Source organism: Acomys minous, assembly GCF_964271855.1.
Source record: "Acomys minous genome assembly, chromosome: 2".
Lineage (NCBI taxonomy): Eukaryota > Metazoa > Chordata > Mammalia > Rodentia > Muridae > Acomys > Acomys minous.
The window spans coordinates 123,709,032-123,725,267 of NC_140484.1; the positions used below are offsets into that span (position 1 = coordinate 123,709,032).

General features: G+C 37.8%; 1 protein-coding gene across 8 annotated transcripts in view; it reads left to right on the plus strand.

Annotated features, from left to right (window-relative positions):
• Positions 1 to 16,236, plus strand: part of DLG2 (discs large MAGUK scaffold protein 2) — a gene marked incomplete at its 3' end in the record, with an annotated part of 1,901,401 nt that overhangs the window by 345,454 nt on the left and 1,539,711 nt on the right. The window lies entirely within an intron of this gene.

The following is a 16,236-nucleotide window of genomic DNA, read 5'->3' on the forward strand; positions in this document are numbered from 1 at the left end:
GGATGGGATAATCATTGAGATGTAACAAGAATAAATTAATAAAGGAGAAAAAATAAAATAAAAAACAAAGAATATATAAAGGATTTTAAAATGGGGTAGTTACAAAGCCTACTCCATGCCAACAATAGTTTGAATGAGTCATATGTCTTGCGTTATAGAGTTTTTGGATAACTGGGCATTAGGTAAGATAGAATTTGCAAAGATGTTTTTTGGTTTTATCTGCCACCTATGTCTGGAAAGAGTCTCAGTCAACAAGAAGCTTTCCTATTTCCATTTCTCCTTTGTGGGGTGTGTGTCTGTGCATGTGTGTGTGTGTGTGTGTGTGTGTGTGTGTGTGTGTGTTCCAACCCTGAAGGAGTCAAAAAGTGTGGTAGAGAGGCTAACTCAATTATACTGAATTTTTTTCCATTTTTACTTACTCAGCTAAGATTAGTGTTGACACTTAAAGTTACTGTCTAGGAGTGAGCATAAAGGTCATGAAGCTGATTGAATTTCTATTCACTGGCAGGGAAAGAACTTCCTTCAATGTGTAAGGTTAAAGGAAAAGTAGGAGACACAACAAATACACTCTATGGTTTTTATCTCATGATTCCTGCTCATTTCATCAACTAACTTAGAGGGTGAAGTTATTTAACCAAAGCTACATAGATAGAAAATATCTGACATGTTGCATGGGCTTTGATGGTCTCATGAATAAAGTCAGTTTAGTCATAAATGTAGAAAATGCACCAAAAGAGAAATCAAGAAAACTGAGGAAACAGCGTTGACGGTGTGCTGCAAAAGCAAATAAAAATAAATAAATATGTTAGGAGCCATACATAAAAATGAACATACCATTCTGAGTGTGGGTCACCTTCCTTAATACAATACTTTTCAGATAAATCTCTTTTCTTGTATATATAGTAGTGGTATTTTTAATAGCAGAATATAATTTTAGTGTTTTATATATGCACCACATTTTCCTTGTCCATTCATCTGTTTAGGAACAGTTATACTGGTCCCATTTCTTTGCTTTTGTGAGTAACACAACCATAAACACAAATGTACCAGTGCCCTATAGTAGAATGTAGATTTCTTCATGTAACTGGCCGGCAGTTCTATAGTTGAGTCATATGGTAGACCATTGGTCATTTTTGAGAAGCTGTCATATGGATTTCCACAATGGCTGTACATGGTCACACTGTCCGCGGCAGTAGTAGATAAGGGCTCCTCTTGCCCACATCATCACTAGCATTTCTTATCATTTATTTTCTAAATCACAGCCATTTTGATTGGTCAGGATGAAATAGAATCTCAGAGTTTTAATTTGCATTTCAATGATGTAATCTTGCTGAACACTTAAAAAGTGCTCAGTGGCCATTTATATTTAATTTTCTGAGAACTGTCTATTCACTTCATTAACACATTTATTGATTGGCAGTGTTGCTGTGGGCTACTTTTGGTGTCTAATTTTTGTACTTCTTGTTATTATCCCCCTGTCTAAGGTATAGCTGGTGAATATTTGTTCTACTCTATTGTCAGTTTTTTTTTTTGTGGTAATAGACTACTTTTCTGGAGTATAATTACTTCATCACATTAAATCAAATCAGGATAACATGTACATATATATATATATATCAGCATATTTATTAGTACAGCTATTCATGTAGCTTCTTTATGATTTATTTTGCATTAGTGGTATTCAAAATCCTTCTACATATTTTGAATGTACAATTAAAATTTAAAAGGTAAAATCACCTGATTGTACTGCAGAACACTAGAATTTAAGCCTCCTATCTAACTCTTCTTTGGTGTCAAGTAACTAAGTTTCTGTATATTGCATTCCATTTTGCACTTCTAAGCCACTGGAAACTACTGGCCTATTACTTAAGTGTATGAGTTCAATGGTTTTAGCTTCTCTATATGAGAGAACATGTACTATTTGGCTCTTTCAGTACCTGGTTTATTTTACTTTATACCATGTCTTTTAGGTTTATCCAGAGGCTGCAAATGAATGGATGCTCTATTTTTATTAATTTATTCAGATTACATCTTGATTGTTATCCCATCACTTGTATCCTCCTGTTCCTCCCTCCCTCCCGCTTTCACCCTATTCCCCTCCCTTAGGTCTATGATCCAGGGCGACCTCCTCCTCCACTATATGGTCATAGGCTATCAAGTCATATCTTGGTAGATCGCTTATTCTTTTTTTGAGTGCCACCAGGCCTCACCAAGGGGAAGCAGTCAAATATGGGGCACCAAGTGAATGTCAGAGTCAGTCCCTGCTCTCCACATAACTGGCCAATGTCCTGTCCATTGGCTAGATCAGAGTAGGGGTTTGATGTTTAGTACTTGTACTGTCCTGGGTTAGTGCAGTAGTTTGAGCAGACACCCTTGGGCCCTGATCCACCTGTCACAATGTTCTTGTAGGTTTCTAGGACCCTCTGGATCCTTCTCTTTCCCCATTCTCCTATATTTCTCTTACCTAGAGTCCTAGTACGATGTCCTCACTTCTATCCCAATCTCTTGGTATGTGAAGACTTTCATGGGACATGCCTTTTGGGCCAATGTCCAATTATAAGTGAGTATATACCATGTGAGTCTTCTGCTTCTGGGTTAACTCACTCAGTATGACCATTTCTAGTTCCATCCATTTGTCCACAAATTTCAGGATTTCCTTATCTCCTGAACAGAACCCCAACAGCCCAAGTCTTAAGGTCAACAATTAATAAATGGGACCTCATGAGGCTGAGAAGCTTCTGTAAGGTAGAAGACACTGTCAACAGAACAAAGTGACAGCCTACAGACTGGGAAAAGATCTTCACCAACTATACATCTGACAAAGGTCTAATATCCAAAATATATAAAGAACTCAAGAAATTAAACACCACCAAACCAAATAACCCAATTGAGAAATGGGGCTCAGAACTAAACAGAGAATTCTTAACAGAGGAATATCAAATGGCTGAGAAACACTTAAAGAAATGCTCAACCTCCTTAATCATCAGGGAAATGCAAATCAAAACAACTCTGAGTTTCCATCTTACACCCATCAGAATGGCTAAGATCAAAAATTCAAGTGACATCACCTGCTGGAGAGGATGTGGAGAAGGAGGAACACTCCTCATTGCTGGTGGGAATGCAAACTTGTACAACCACTTTGGAAATCTATCTGGTGCTATCTCAGAAAACTGGGAATAGGGCTTCCTCAAGACCCAGTTATTCCACTGCTTGGAATATACCCAGAAAATGCTCCACCATGCAACAAGGACATATGCTCAACCATATTCATAGCAGCCTTATTCATAATAGCCAGAATCTGGAAACAGCCTAAGTGTCCCTCAGTAGAAGAATGGATAAAGAAACTGGTACATATACACTATGGAATACTACTCAGCTATTTAAAACAAGGAAATCCCAAGTGGATATTATTATATTACTATTTTTGTTGGTAACTGTTTCATGTATCCATACATTCTTCTGTTGCTGAATACTTAGGCTTATTCCATATCTTGATTCTATTGAATAGTGCTATAATAAACATAATATATCTACACATTATGCAAATATATGCATATACATGTAAGCATACACATATGTCCCTAGGCTTACATATTTATTTTTGGTATGCTGATTACCTTTCTCTTGTGGTAATTGTGGAATTGTTGAATCATATGATCATATATTCTTTTCCTCCTCCTCCCTCACTCTCTCTCATCTTCTTCTTCCCCCCTTTTCCTCCTGTTTTTCCTCTCTCCTTTTTGTCTTTCCCTTTTTCTTCTGGTCCTCCTATACCTCTTTTTTTCTCTCCCTCTCCACTCTGCTTTCTCTTTCTCCATGTCCACTTCCTCCTTCTTTTTCTCCCTCCTCTTCTACTCTCCTCCTTTTGTGGTGTTGCACATCAGACCAAGGAGATCAAGCACACTAAGGAATATTTATAGGTCTTATTGATGAGCTTCTACAGTTTTTTGTATAATGGCTAAATTATGTTTATACTGTAGATAAGACTTCCTTTTTCTCTGTAATCTTGCCAAATTTGTCTTTCTATTTTTTTTTAAAAAAACAATAGTCATTCTAACTAGCGTATATTGTGATTTTAATGCATATTTCCCCAAGGATGACTAATGCCGAGTATTTAAAAAAAATCCTTGGATATTTGTCGGCATGATTTTGAGACATATTGTTTAGATCATTTTTGAGAACAATATCCATGCCCTCCAGGGTTTCCTCTGGTTATATCTAATAATTTAGTAGTTGGTACCTTATTTGAAATAAACAGATGAAACAATTGAGGATTTTTGAGGTGTTGCCCTAAAAATATTTTAGATAGCACGAAGATCATACATGCCTCAAACACAAAAGTAGATTTACATAAGACTAAAAAGTTTTTACACCAGAAAGGATACAGTCAACAGAGTGAAGAGAAAACCTGAGAAATGGAAGGAATTAATTCATAATAATGGTATGCCAGGAGTTGTTAAACAGATTACAAAAAAGAATTCAAACAACTTAAGAGGAAAACAAAACAAAATAACTCCAATGATCTAAGCAATATGTTTCAAATCATGCACACAAATATCCAAGAGTTCTTTTAAAATACATTTTGGGATTATGGTAATGGTAAACAATAGGTATCTAGTTTCAGTCTTTTGAACATACCATCTACTAAAGCCCCACAATGTGTTCTTGGTGTCCCTGCTGACAATCACTGGCTACAAATCTATGTGTTGTTTCTGTGTTGCACATTCTGATTTATGGAGTTGTGTATCTGCTTTCATGCCAGAACCATATTGTAATGATCGTGTTATCTTTTTAGAACATTTTAACATTATGAATCATAATGTCTTCTGCTTTCTTCTCTTTGCTTAGGGTTACTTTTGCTGTTCTATATGAATTTTTGGATTTTTTTCCTACAATGAAGGTTATACTTAGAATTTTGGTCGCATTTAATCTGTATATCAATTTGAGTAGTGTGGACACTTTAATAATATTAATTCTTTTAATTCATAAACATATATCTTTCCATTGTATAAATGTGCCATAGTTTCTTTTTTTCAGTTTGTTCTTTTTAAAAAATATTTTATTAATTTATTCATATTACATCTTAATTGTTAGCCCATCCCTTGTATCCTCCCATTCCTCCCTCCCTCCCACCTCCCCCCTACTCCCTTCCCTTATGTCTGTGACTGAGGGGGGCCTCCTCCCCCTGCATATGCTCATAGGGTGCCATAGTTTCTTTATCCATTTCGTTGGGGGACATCTAGGTTGTTTCCAGATTCTGGCTATGATGAATAAGGCTGCTATGAGCATAGTTGAGCAAATATTCCTTTTCTATGGTGGATCATCTTTTGGTCATACGCCCAGGAGTGGAATAGCTGGATCATTAGGTAGCACTATTCCCAATTTTCTGAGACAGTACCAGATCAATTTCCAAAGTGCTTGTACAAGTTTGCACTCCTACCGGCAATGGAGCATTTCTTTAAGTGTTTCTCAGCCATTCGATATTCCTCTATTGAGAATTATCTGTTTAGCTCTGTACGCCATATTTTAATTTGTTATTTGGTTTGGTGGTATTTAATTTCTTGAGGTCTTTATATATTTTGCATATTAGCCCTTTGTCGGATGTAGGGTTGGTGAAGATCTTTCCCAGTTGGTAGGCTCTTGTTTTGTTCTGCTGACAGTGCCCTTTGCCTTACAGAAGCATTTCAGTTTCATGAGGTCCCATTTATTAATGGTGGATCTTAGAGCCTGAGCTGAGAGTGGTGTGTAAGAATGGGGGGTGTGTGGAAGGACCCAGAGGGTTCAGGAACCCCACAAGGAGACCAACTACCAATTCTGGTGGATCTGGACCCGGGGGGCCTGCACAAACTGTTGCACCAAACAAGGACAATGCATACAGAGAATCTAGACCCCCTGTTCAGATATAGCCACTGTAGTGTTAACTCTGCTATGGACTTCCACGCCTGACAAGGCAGTTGTCCATATTTGGTCAGAAAGTGACAGCTTCTCCAGAACTGTCAAGACACGAGTCCGTGTGCTGCAACCACTTTGTAGGAGCAGGAACTTTGAACTCCTCTGTGTATAGTTTCTCAGGGGTTCTATCAGTAAGTTTTCCCTTTTTATGGATGCAAATGTCCATTTCCACAACCTGTTTCTTTTGTTGTTTCACTAATCGTCCTCTGAGTATGTACTTAATCACGCATGACTTAAGCATGTTCTGCTCACTGTATTACGTAGTAGTTACAGGCCTCAGTTCTCACACACATATGAGATACAAAACATCTTAGCACCTAACTGCATGTAGATATATTACTTAGCAACATCTTAAACTAAATATATTATTAAGTCCATTTTACTTGTTTCTTTTTACCTTTTATTGTGATATACAAAAAATTTAATGTATAACTGGCAACTATAGTACATATTATGGTTCTATTTTCCATTGCAAAGAACAAGAGAAATCAAATGTGTGGTCCAATAATTTGCAAAGCAGGCATATGGAAGTTCCCAAAACACTTGCTGTCTAGTAGGGAGGCAAGTCAAAGAAGATTTTTCATTAATTAACTAAATAAAAAAAGGCCTGGACCTGCATATTTTACTGACATAGATCCAAGTCTCTTTTCTGAAACTTGTTTTTGTATGTGCTGCAAATTAAGAGGCTAAAACACAGTGACTCAGGTTTCCTTTATAAAATAGGGGACTTACTAGGATTTCTGTGGAGGTGAAATGATATAACATTTGAAGAGTACCTAGCAGAGGCACACATACACATGTAACTCTTAACAAGCACCAGCTGCCGTTGTGGTCGTAACTATGCTGATCTTGGTAAAGGTATTGGAATTCACCTCTAAGCCCAAGAAGGTGTTCTGAAGACAAAGCTAAGGGAAATTCAGCTTACGTACGAAAAGCTATTGAAAAAGCATATAAGATGTATCTTAAAGAATAAGTACCAAGGAGACAAATAGAACAGTACGGAGGGCAGTGTGAGTGACATTAGAAAACATACACGAAATTATAAAGAATTCTAATCTTTCCTGCTCTCACAGTGAGAAGGTCTACATAAACATGGGGCAAATGATGTACAAAATTGCAGATGACAGTAGAAAAGTCAGTGTAGAATAACCTGTGCTACTAAAGGTGTATGCGAAGAAGGTGTCATAGAACTCCCTAAATATAGAAATTTATGGCAGAACTCAGCTGACCACACTGTGCTTTAGATGAAGACCTTGATGTGAAGTAAAGAAATCACAATGACTTGGATTCATTAAGAAAGAAGAAAAAAGGCAGATAAAAATAGGCATTTTGTTCACAGGTGATTATAGGAGTATAAGAAACTGAAATATGATTGAAGATCCTATTTTGAAATTGGCATTTGCAACATTTTCTGCAAACCAAATTGCGTCATGAAGTATCTGTTGCCAAAAAAGTGAGCTGGACTGAAAATACAAATGCTCTCAATTTAAAACCACCCATTGGAAATAAAAGAAAATGCAGACAAAATAATGAAAATGCCTTAATGCGTATAGATAAGTACTATTTGGGGACGGTTTTAATAAGCAAATGTTTATTTTAGTTGCTTAGAATATTCTCTTGGATTCTAGATACATAAATTTCAACCCACGTTTCCCAGTTGCCATAACAACTTGATGCATTTGTTCTCTGTTGTCATTTTTTTTTATCACATCATTTTTTAAAAAAACTTCGGTTGCTATGATAACGCGGTATAGTTGTTAAATTTATTCTATTCACATTTTGTTCTACTGGAAATTAGTGATTTGCTTTTATTTTTCTCCAAAGAAGCTTATGTTACAAAAGTGTAATAAAGAAAATAGTAGCCTAAATTAGAACTCAAATTTATATTAAAAATTTAATTATGTGCATTGACTTATGCCTTGATAATGTAACATCTATGTGATATATAAGGCACCTACTGATGATCTAATTCCATTCAGAAGGAAGGAACCAACCTTTACTGCACCAAATAAGGGAAATGGGAGGTGTGCACTGTAGATGCACCTCTAAGCATGACCTAACCATGAATCATCTTGGGGATGTCAGGAAATACAATAAAAACTATCATTACTGTTTTTCTTATTAACAGTGTTGATTTTTCCAGAAAACTGGTGCTTATTTATTACAATAAGGGGAAGACTAGGCTAAAAATTACCCACTCTGTGCTTACCTGTTCCTAAAGAAAGGGATAGAGGAATCTCTTACCAGATTCCCCTTGAATATGAGAATTAGATAATGGGGCAATATAAGGGTAAAGATGAAATTGTTTCTGTTTATTCAGTTAATTCTTACTGTTTCCTCTGTTTTGGTTTTTCTTGGTGGTACTTTCCTATCAGTAAATTGTATCACTTTTAATTAGTATTGAAGCTTTGTTCAAGAACATGCCAAGGGAAAGGGGAAAAGGCTACAAGACTTTGTATGTACAAGTCCTATGGCTACAACACTTGTTGAAATGCTAATAATGACTGACTGTGCAACACATGGGAATTATTTATCTACTAATTTTTGATTGAACAGATGTTGAAAATAGGTATGAAAATAACACACAGATTTTTCAGTAGGATATATATATATATATATATATATATATGTATATATATATTCTATATACATTATTAAGATAGTTAATCTTATATATTTAATTTTACTTCTTATGTTTCTTTTTTAACATATATGTTTATATTATTATACATGAATAAAATAAACTACATACAGCAGGAAGAACCATGAGACAATCATGAGTTACATAAATGTTACATTCATAGTAATTTGGCTGTTTGTATTTGTCAAACTTGAAGTAAACATCTTCTCTATTTTGTTGGGTCTAAATTTCTGAATGAAAACCAATATCTATCATATCTCATCTCTATTAACTTAAACCATCTATCTTGATTTAAAAATATCTTATGCCCTAACCAACTAAGCTTGATTGTAGGACTAAACTATCTGGTCTTTAACCCCATCAGACAATTGAGAAGGAATAAAACTTAAATACCTGAGTGACCCGGAAATGCCGCTTAGCAGCTTCCAAAATGAAAAAATGACTGAGACGGTTTACTGTTTGAACAGTCACCCAACACTCTCTATAACATTGGAGCATCATCTTTGGCCTTATAGACCAATATCTCTGTCAGACATATTTGTGAGGCAGGAACTATTAAGGACTTACCCTGTCTTGGCAGAGTTTGGCCATTGACTCTGCCTGCATCTAAGCTTACCCATTTTTAGGCAGAATTCTATCTGTAGCAGAAATGAGGATATTTTGCCCCTTGGCTGGTTTGCCACATTTGAAGCCAAGTCCAGAAAGAGGTTCGTTGATGTTGATCATCTTCTTTGAGATAGGCTGGGTGTTGCCAGAAGTTAACTTGTCAGGCTGTCAAAGAATCTTTAGAATAATAAAAACATCTTTAAATGCCATATTCTGTAGGTCTCTGAGGATTTTGAAGACCTTATTTAACTATTTTACCTTTTATATCTATAGAATCATATCTATCTGTTAGACCTAGGATAAATATTCTTGTGATAAAATTAGACTAGTATTTGACATGACCATGATTTATATCAATATACAAAATTATATACCAGTGGAATAAATATAGCCTTCTTTTTGAGGAACAGTTAAGGCCTTGAGTTAAGGAGTAGATTCAATAACCTACCTTTTATTTTATCTTCCCTCTATATTTCTATATCCCCCTTTCTTTCTGTCCAGCTCCTGACCTGTGAAAGAAGGATAAAGGAAAAGAGAGACATCACTGAGTACAACCTAGTTTTCTCTCTGTATAAGACAAATAATAACTTATAACTACCTTCCGATGAAAATAAGCATCTGTAGACCAAGAGAGCAAACATAAACATTCCTAATCATTATTGTCAATTTGACAAGGTTTAGAATCATCATGGAAATGAATTTCTGGGTATCTCTGTGAGGCACTTTCTATATTAGGTTACTGAAGTGGGAAGTTCTACCCTAATACTAAAAATACCATCCCACCAGATGAATCCTGGTCTACATATAAAGCATACAGTGAGCTGAGCACCAGCAGTTTCCACTCTGCTTCCTGACTGCAGATTCAGGTCCCTAGCTGAATCTAGCTCCTGCTGCCATGGCTTCCCCACTACAAGGGACTCTGGACCTTCAGGCTTTCTAGTATGTTATTATAGTAACAAGAAAAGTAAGTAACGCGGGCATATGTGAATATTCAAAGGCTACTGCCATGCTCGGCATGTAAGATGCTGAGTGCATCTTCTTTACTTCCCTTCATCCATTTCTTCCCATTGTGGTCAATGAGAGAGGGCAAGGAGTGGGGGTGTTCTAGGTGAGATATATAGAGGCTAGCCCTAGGGCAGCGTCCTCATAAGGGAGGTGTAAAAGGAGCGGTCTCTTATCACTCCGTCTGTCCATTTCAACAAAACAGTAAAAACCCATTATATTGGGTTATCTTGACTCTCTGAGAGTTTTGTGTTAGAGAATTGACCTCATCACAGCTGATATTTCATAGACTAAAGTGATCCTCTCGGCAGAGGCTTTGTTGTCAGAACTGGGGTCAAATTTGGCTTTTTAAAGGGATAGTGGAGAGAGGATCTTTTCACTTTCCTAAGCCCCAGTTTCCCATAACATAGTAATCAAAGCATGTTTATCAACTTCAGATAATGACCAGTTTCCTGGTTTTGATTATTACAAGAACTAATAAATGCAAAATGGTTCCAATAGACATTATTTATTTATTATTTGTTTAATTTACTTTTTGAGAAATGGTCTCTCTGTGTAGCCTTGGCTGTCTTGGACTCACTTTATAGACCAGTCTGGCCCTGAAGTCACAGAGATCTGCCTCCCAGAGTGCTGGGATTACAGGCATGTGCCACCATGCCCGGCTCAAATGTTTGTTATTAATACTGAACCATTATAACTGATGATGTCATTGAATGGCCATCCAGAATTTTAGGATAGTAGATAAATTACCTTGTAACCAGGGCAGACTTCTGTTCTATTAGGAAAATAGCAATTCAGAACACAAGAGTGCTCAGAACTGATTCTAGGAATGCTGAATCTTGGACTGAGGGCAGTGAGACAACTGTTTGCTGTTCCTTGCCACCTGTGCATATGAGTGTCCTGATATTCTGATAGGCTGGGTCATGACAGGCTCCATAAATGAGCTCTGTTCTCTACAGTGAAGTGGCAGATATTTTCACTTGAGAGGCTAGGAAGACTGGAAGTGACAGTGTCACTGTGATCCCTTTCCTTCTTGATGACTAAAGAACTCTTCAGTAACAAGCCAGAGCACTGGGAAAGATGCATGACTCTGTAAGGCCACTAGGGTGTCATTTAGAACCTCTCTGCTGGAACAATGGAGTCATATAAATTTCAACCCACATCCTCTAGTTGCCATGGCAACTCGATGCACTTGCTTTGAAGTGTCTTTTGTGTCTTCCGACCGTTTTGCTTGCTTTCTTTTTACTTTTAATCATTGGGATTTTTACTTTGCCAGTAATTTCCTTAATATGACTGTGACTTCCTACCTTCCTATTTCCCTATTCCTCCAATTTCTGAATATGTTGTCAAATATGTTACTGAAAATGAGTAATTTAAAGCAAAAGATAATAGTTTCATATATGTGTTCACGCATGCCTGCTGTGCCTGTAGGTCGATATGTCCATCTCCTTCTTGCTTGCCAGCCTTCCCACAGTCACACCTTCCTCTCTTACACACACACACACACACACACACACACACACACACACACACTGCACATAGGAAGGCAATTGTCAAAAAGTGGTACACTGCTAAAGCTGTCCAATGCTTTAAAAAAAAAACAGCTTGTGTGTCTTAAATACAAATTATGTAGTAAGTGGTTCCACTGGAGATCGATTTCTATTTTAGTAATTTATTAGAGTTTGATATGTGCCAGGCTGAGTAAAGAGTATGATTGTCATTGTATTTTGTCTCTTCACTTGGTCACTTGAAAATCTTTAGATTATGAGGACAATGATTCCAGGTAAAGAGTGTGAGCTGCTTTCGGTTTGCAGACACTGTCAGGTCTTAGTTACACAACCATGTGCAAGTTATTACACTGAAGCTCATAATAAAATAGGCTCTCAAAATAATAACACTTATAAGATGTTCATGGGGGATGAATTGAGATAACACAGAGTACCCACACTAAGTCTGCTCAGGATGTTATAGACATAGACATTGATTCCTTCACCTAGGAAACTGGCTGTGCACAGTCAGGAATAGGCTGCAGGTATCTTGAGCTCACTAGATGCACACAGATCTGTTCCATCACTAGCCCTTCTCCACATCAGAGTTGAGGTAGAGGTGCAAACTCAGAATCCCGTGCTATCACCTGACCTGGATGCTGAAAACGAGAAACGCGGACATGAAAGGGCTGAGGCATTTCCTGGAAGCCACCTCTTGTGATGTTCAAGTTAAGGCTTTATATATCTGGGAGGCAACTTTGTTCAACATATCAAGCTAATAGGATATTTGGGAACTGTGCTTATCTACAGCAGGGCAGCACTGGTCACCCCACCACAAAATCCTCCTTTATGGAAGAAGCAGGTATATTCCTACATAAAATGTGTTTAAGCAGGAACACTAGCTTGGATGCTGGAAGACATTTGAATGCAGGCATAGGGTTCTTGCTAATGTGTGAGCACTGTGACTGCTATGCACTTGTATTCAGCACTGACAGTGAAAGGAGTGACTAGACAGAAACAAAAATTAAATTTAAACAGAACTACAATTAGGTGACTCGGCCCCTGCTCTGTCAAAGCATCGAATCTTTCAGAGAGGAAGTCACAGAAGATTAAGCAAAACGGAAGATCACAGAGAACATTCGTGAAGGAACAATCTCTGTTACGGTAATTTAAAAACATAATTTCAAGTAATAAGAAAAACAAGCATGAAAGAAGAGATAAATTCTTTTTCGTTATTGGGGATAAAGGGGGGGGTAGTTCTAGATAAAAGTTCTTGGATTATATTCAATAATTTTATATCATTGAATAACACTTTCACATCGTGTTTCATAGATTCATTATCAAATAATGTTTCCTTGAATAATTGAAGAATTATCTATTTAATTACATTTCAGAAGGAAGATGGTTTTTAGAATCGAATTAAACCAAATTAGAAATGCTCTTGCCTTTTAGGGTAAGTAATTCGACCTCAATAAGCTTTAGTTTCTTTATCTGCAGCTGAGAAGCTGAATTCTGCTGTTTTAGGTTCTGCAGTGAAACTCTAGGAAGCTAGGCAAGACCTCTTGCTCTTGATTAGTCTCTGATGTAAGGTGACGGAGCGGCCTGTAGGTGGCAGTCTCGAGGGCGTGGCTGTGCTGAGGCTCCGGGCTCTGTGCTGGATCTCCTGCTAATGGGTCCCCATTAGATCTCCTGCTAATGGGTCCTCAAAGATCTTTGGATCTTTGTTTCCAAACTTCTTTCGAAGCTACAATTTAGACTGTGTCTAAAAAAAAAAAAAAAAAAAAAAAAAAAAAAAAAATCAGATCCTGAAAGTAACACCAGAGGGCAGCTTGCAAGGATTAGGACTTTTTTTTTTTTTTGCTGAATTTTTAGAAATTCGGCTGTTAACTTAACCTTGGGAGTTTCTGACAGGAAGCTGATGAACCGTGTTCAGTTCTATACCCCGCTCGCCTGCAGTAGTGAGGAGAGTTTGCGGTTCTGGTTATCTTCCTTAACGTTAATGTTTGTGTGCTTTGTAACAGGCCCTGTACAAGGGCTACTTAAAATATTTAATAGTTACACCTCAGGGCAGACCCCATGCCTTGGAGTGGTTGGCCAACTCAAACTGCACTTGGAGGTTGAGGAGGGAGGTGGCCAGTCTTTGAGTGTCGGGGGAGGGGGATGAATTTGACCAAAACACGTTGTATGAAAGTCTCAACAAATAAAAATTCTGTAACACTATGAACTGCTTGATAAATATACATCCAGAATATTCACCATAGAAAAAAATATGATAATATTTGGCATAAAGAGGAAATTGTCAGGATCAAAACACTAGGGAATAATTACAATCTTATCTGTTTGTGTAGTACAGTTCATCTTCCTTATCTCGGGATTCTACATCATGGGTCCAGCAAACCAATCAGAGATTGAAAATATTTTCTGAAAATTACATATTTAGGGACTGTAGATCTATCTCAGCTGGTAAGGGTGCTCCTAGTACAAGTATGGGGACTTGAATCTGGATTCCCCAAAACCCATGTAAAATGCTGGACCTGGATGCACATGCCTGCAACTCCAACTCTAGAGGGATGGTGGTCGTGGGGATCCCTGAGCTCATTGGCCAGCTAGCCTATGAACCAATGAACTACAAGTTCTGTGATAGGCTCTGTCTCAAATGGTACATGGACCTTGCACCACCACACACAAGTCCCTACTCATGGATCAGCAGCTTTGTGCATCTACATCCACATTCATACTGACAAGCACATGTACCACATACACATGCAGCACCACACCTGCATGCACAGGTATCACTTGTTTACCGAATACGTGAAAGCTTTGTTTAATGTCATTATTCCATAGACAGTACTGTATAAACACTTACATTTTATAAATATATTAAACATTTACATTTTACAAAGCAACATAAAAAATACATAGATGGTTTGAAGTTAATGAAAATAGTTTTTAGGTTGCTTGAAAATACTATGTGTTTTATGTATGAGAGACATTTTTGTGTATTCATGGATTTTGGTATTTATGGAGATGGGCTAGAAGTAATGTCCCAGGGACACCCAGAGATGATTCTATTTGTATGTATTTTCTTTTTTATCAGATATTTTGCATAATTAATGTATAATTTATATAATATACTTTTCACCTCAAACAGACTTGCTGGTGTTTTATGTCCACAAATCGTTTTCTTTTCTTTTTTATTATTAATTCATTCATATTACATCTCAATTCATATCCCATCCCTTGTATCCTCCCATTTGTCCTTCCCTCCTGCTTACCTGCTACTCCCTTTTCCTATTACTGTTACTTGGAGGGGACCTCTTCCCACTGTATATGCTCATAGGGTGTTGTCGGCGCCGGACCGTCCAGCGGAAATAAGACGCCAAGAACCAGACTTCTTCTCGAGATCTTTACTCAGGATTTAGCTCAGTGGGAATGGCCCCGAAGAAGGGAAGGGCCAAGCTTAAGTACAACTCAAGGGCCAATCAACTCATGCCAGGTGCCACCTCCTCATAGGTCCACGTCAGAGCAGGACTGCTCGTCATCAGATCACCAGTTACCCTTGTACAGCCTTTTGCCATATAAGGACTTGTTTATCTTAGAGAGTGCTCGCCATCGGGATGGCAGAAACCTGCGCCATGTTAAGGCCCGGCACCTCGCAGCTCTCCACAGGGTGTCAAGTCTCTTCTTGGTAGCCTGTTATCCTTCCTCTGAGTGCCACCAGGCCTCTCCATCAAGGGGACATGGTCAAATATGGGGCACCCGAGTTCATATAAAAGTCAGTCCCCACTCTTCACTCACCTGTGGAGACTGTCCTGTCTATTGGCTAGATCTGGGTAAGGGTTCGAAATTTATTGCGTGTATTGTCCTTGGCTGGTGCTAGTGCCATAGTTTGAGCAGAACCCCTGGACCCAAATGCACCCATCATAATGTTCTTCTTGTGGGTTTATAGGACCCTCTGGATCTTTCTATTTCACCATTCTCCCATACTTCTCTTACCTAGGGTCCCAATAGGATGTCCTCTTCTCTATCCCACTTTCCTGATAGGTAAAAAATTTCATAGGACATGCTCCTTGGCCTAGTGTCCAGAAATAAGTGAGTATATACCATTTGAGTCTTTCTGCTTCTGGGTTAACTCACTCATGAAGATCATTTCTAGTTCAATCCATTTGTCCACAATTTTCTGGAATTCCTTGTTTTTAATAGCTGAGTATTGTTACATAGTATAAATGTACCACAGTTTCTTTATCCATTCTTCTACTGAGAGACATTTAGGCTGTTTCCATGTTCTGGCTGGTGTTTTATGTCCACAAATCATTTTCTATATAGTAACTAGTTTAATAGACCCTTAACATTTTACCATATGGCTATACTATGTCATAGACTAGTGCAATGGTTACTAAAATATGGCCTCCAAAATGAGCTACCTAGATGCAATGACAAGAGTCTCCTTGCTCTTTCTGCCATGCAGGTATGAATCTAGAACTGAGGTTGTCAGGCTTGATGTCAAGTACCGGTACCTGCCAAGCCATCTCACTATTTCATGTCTTA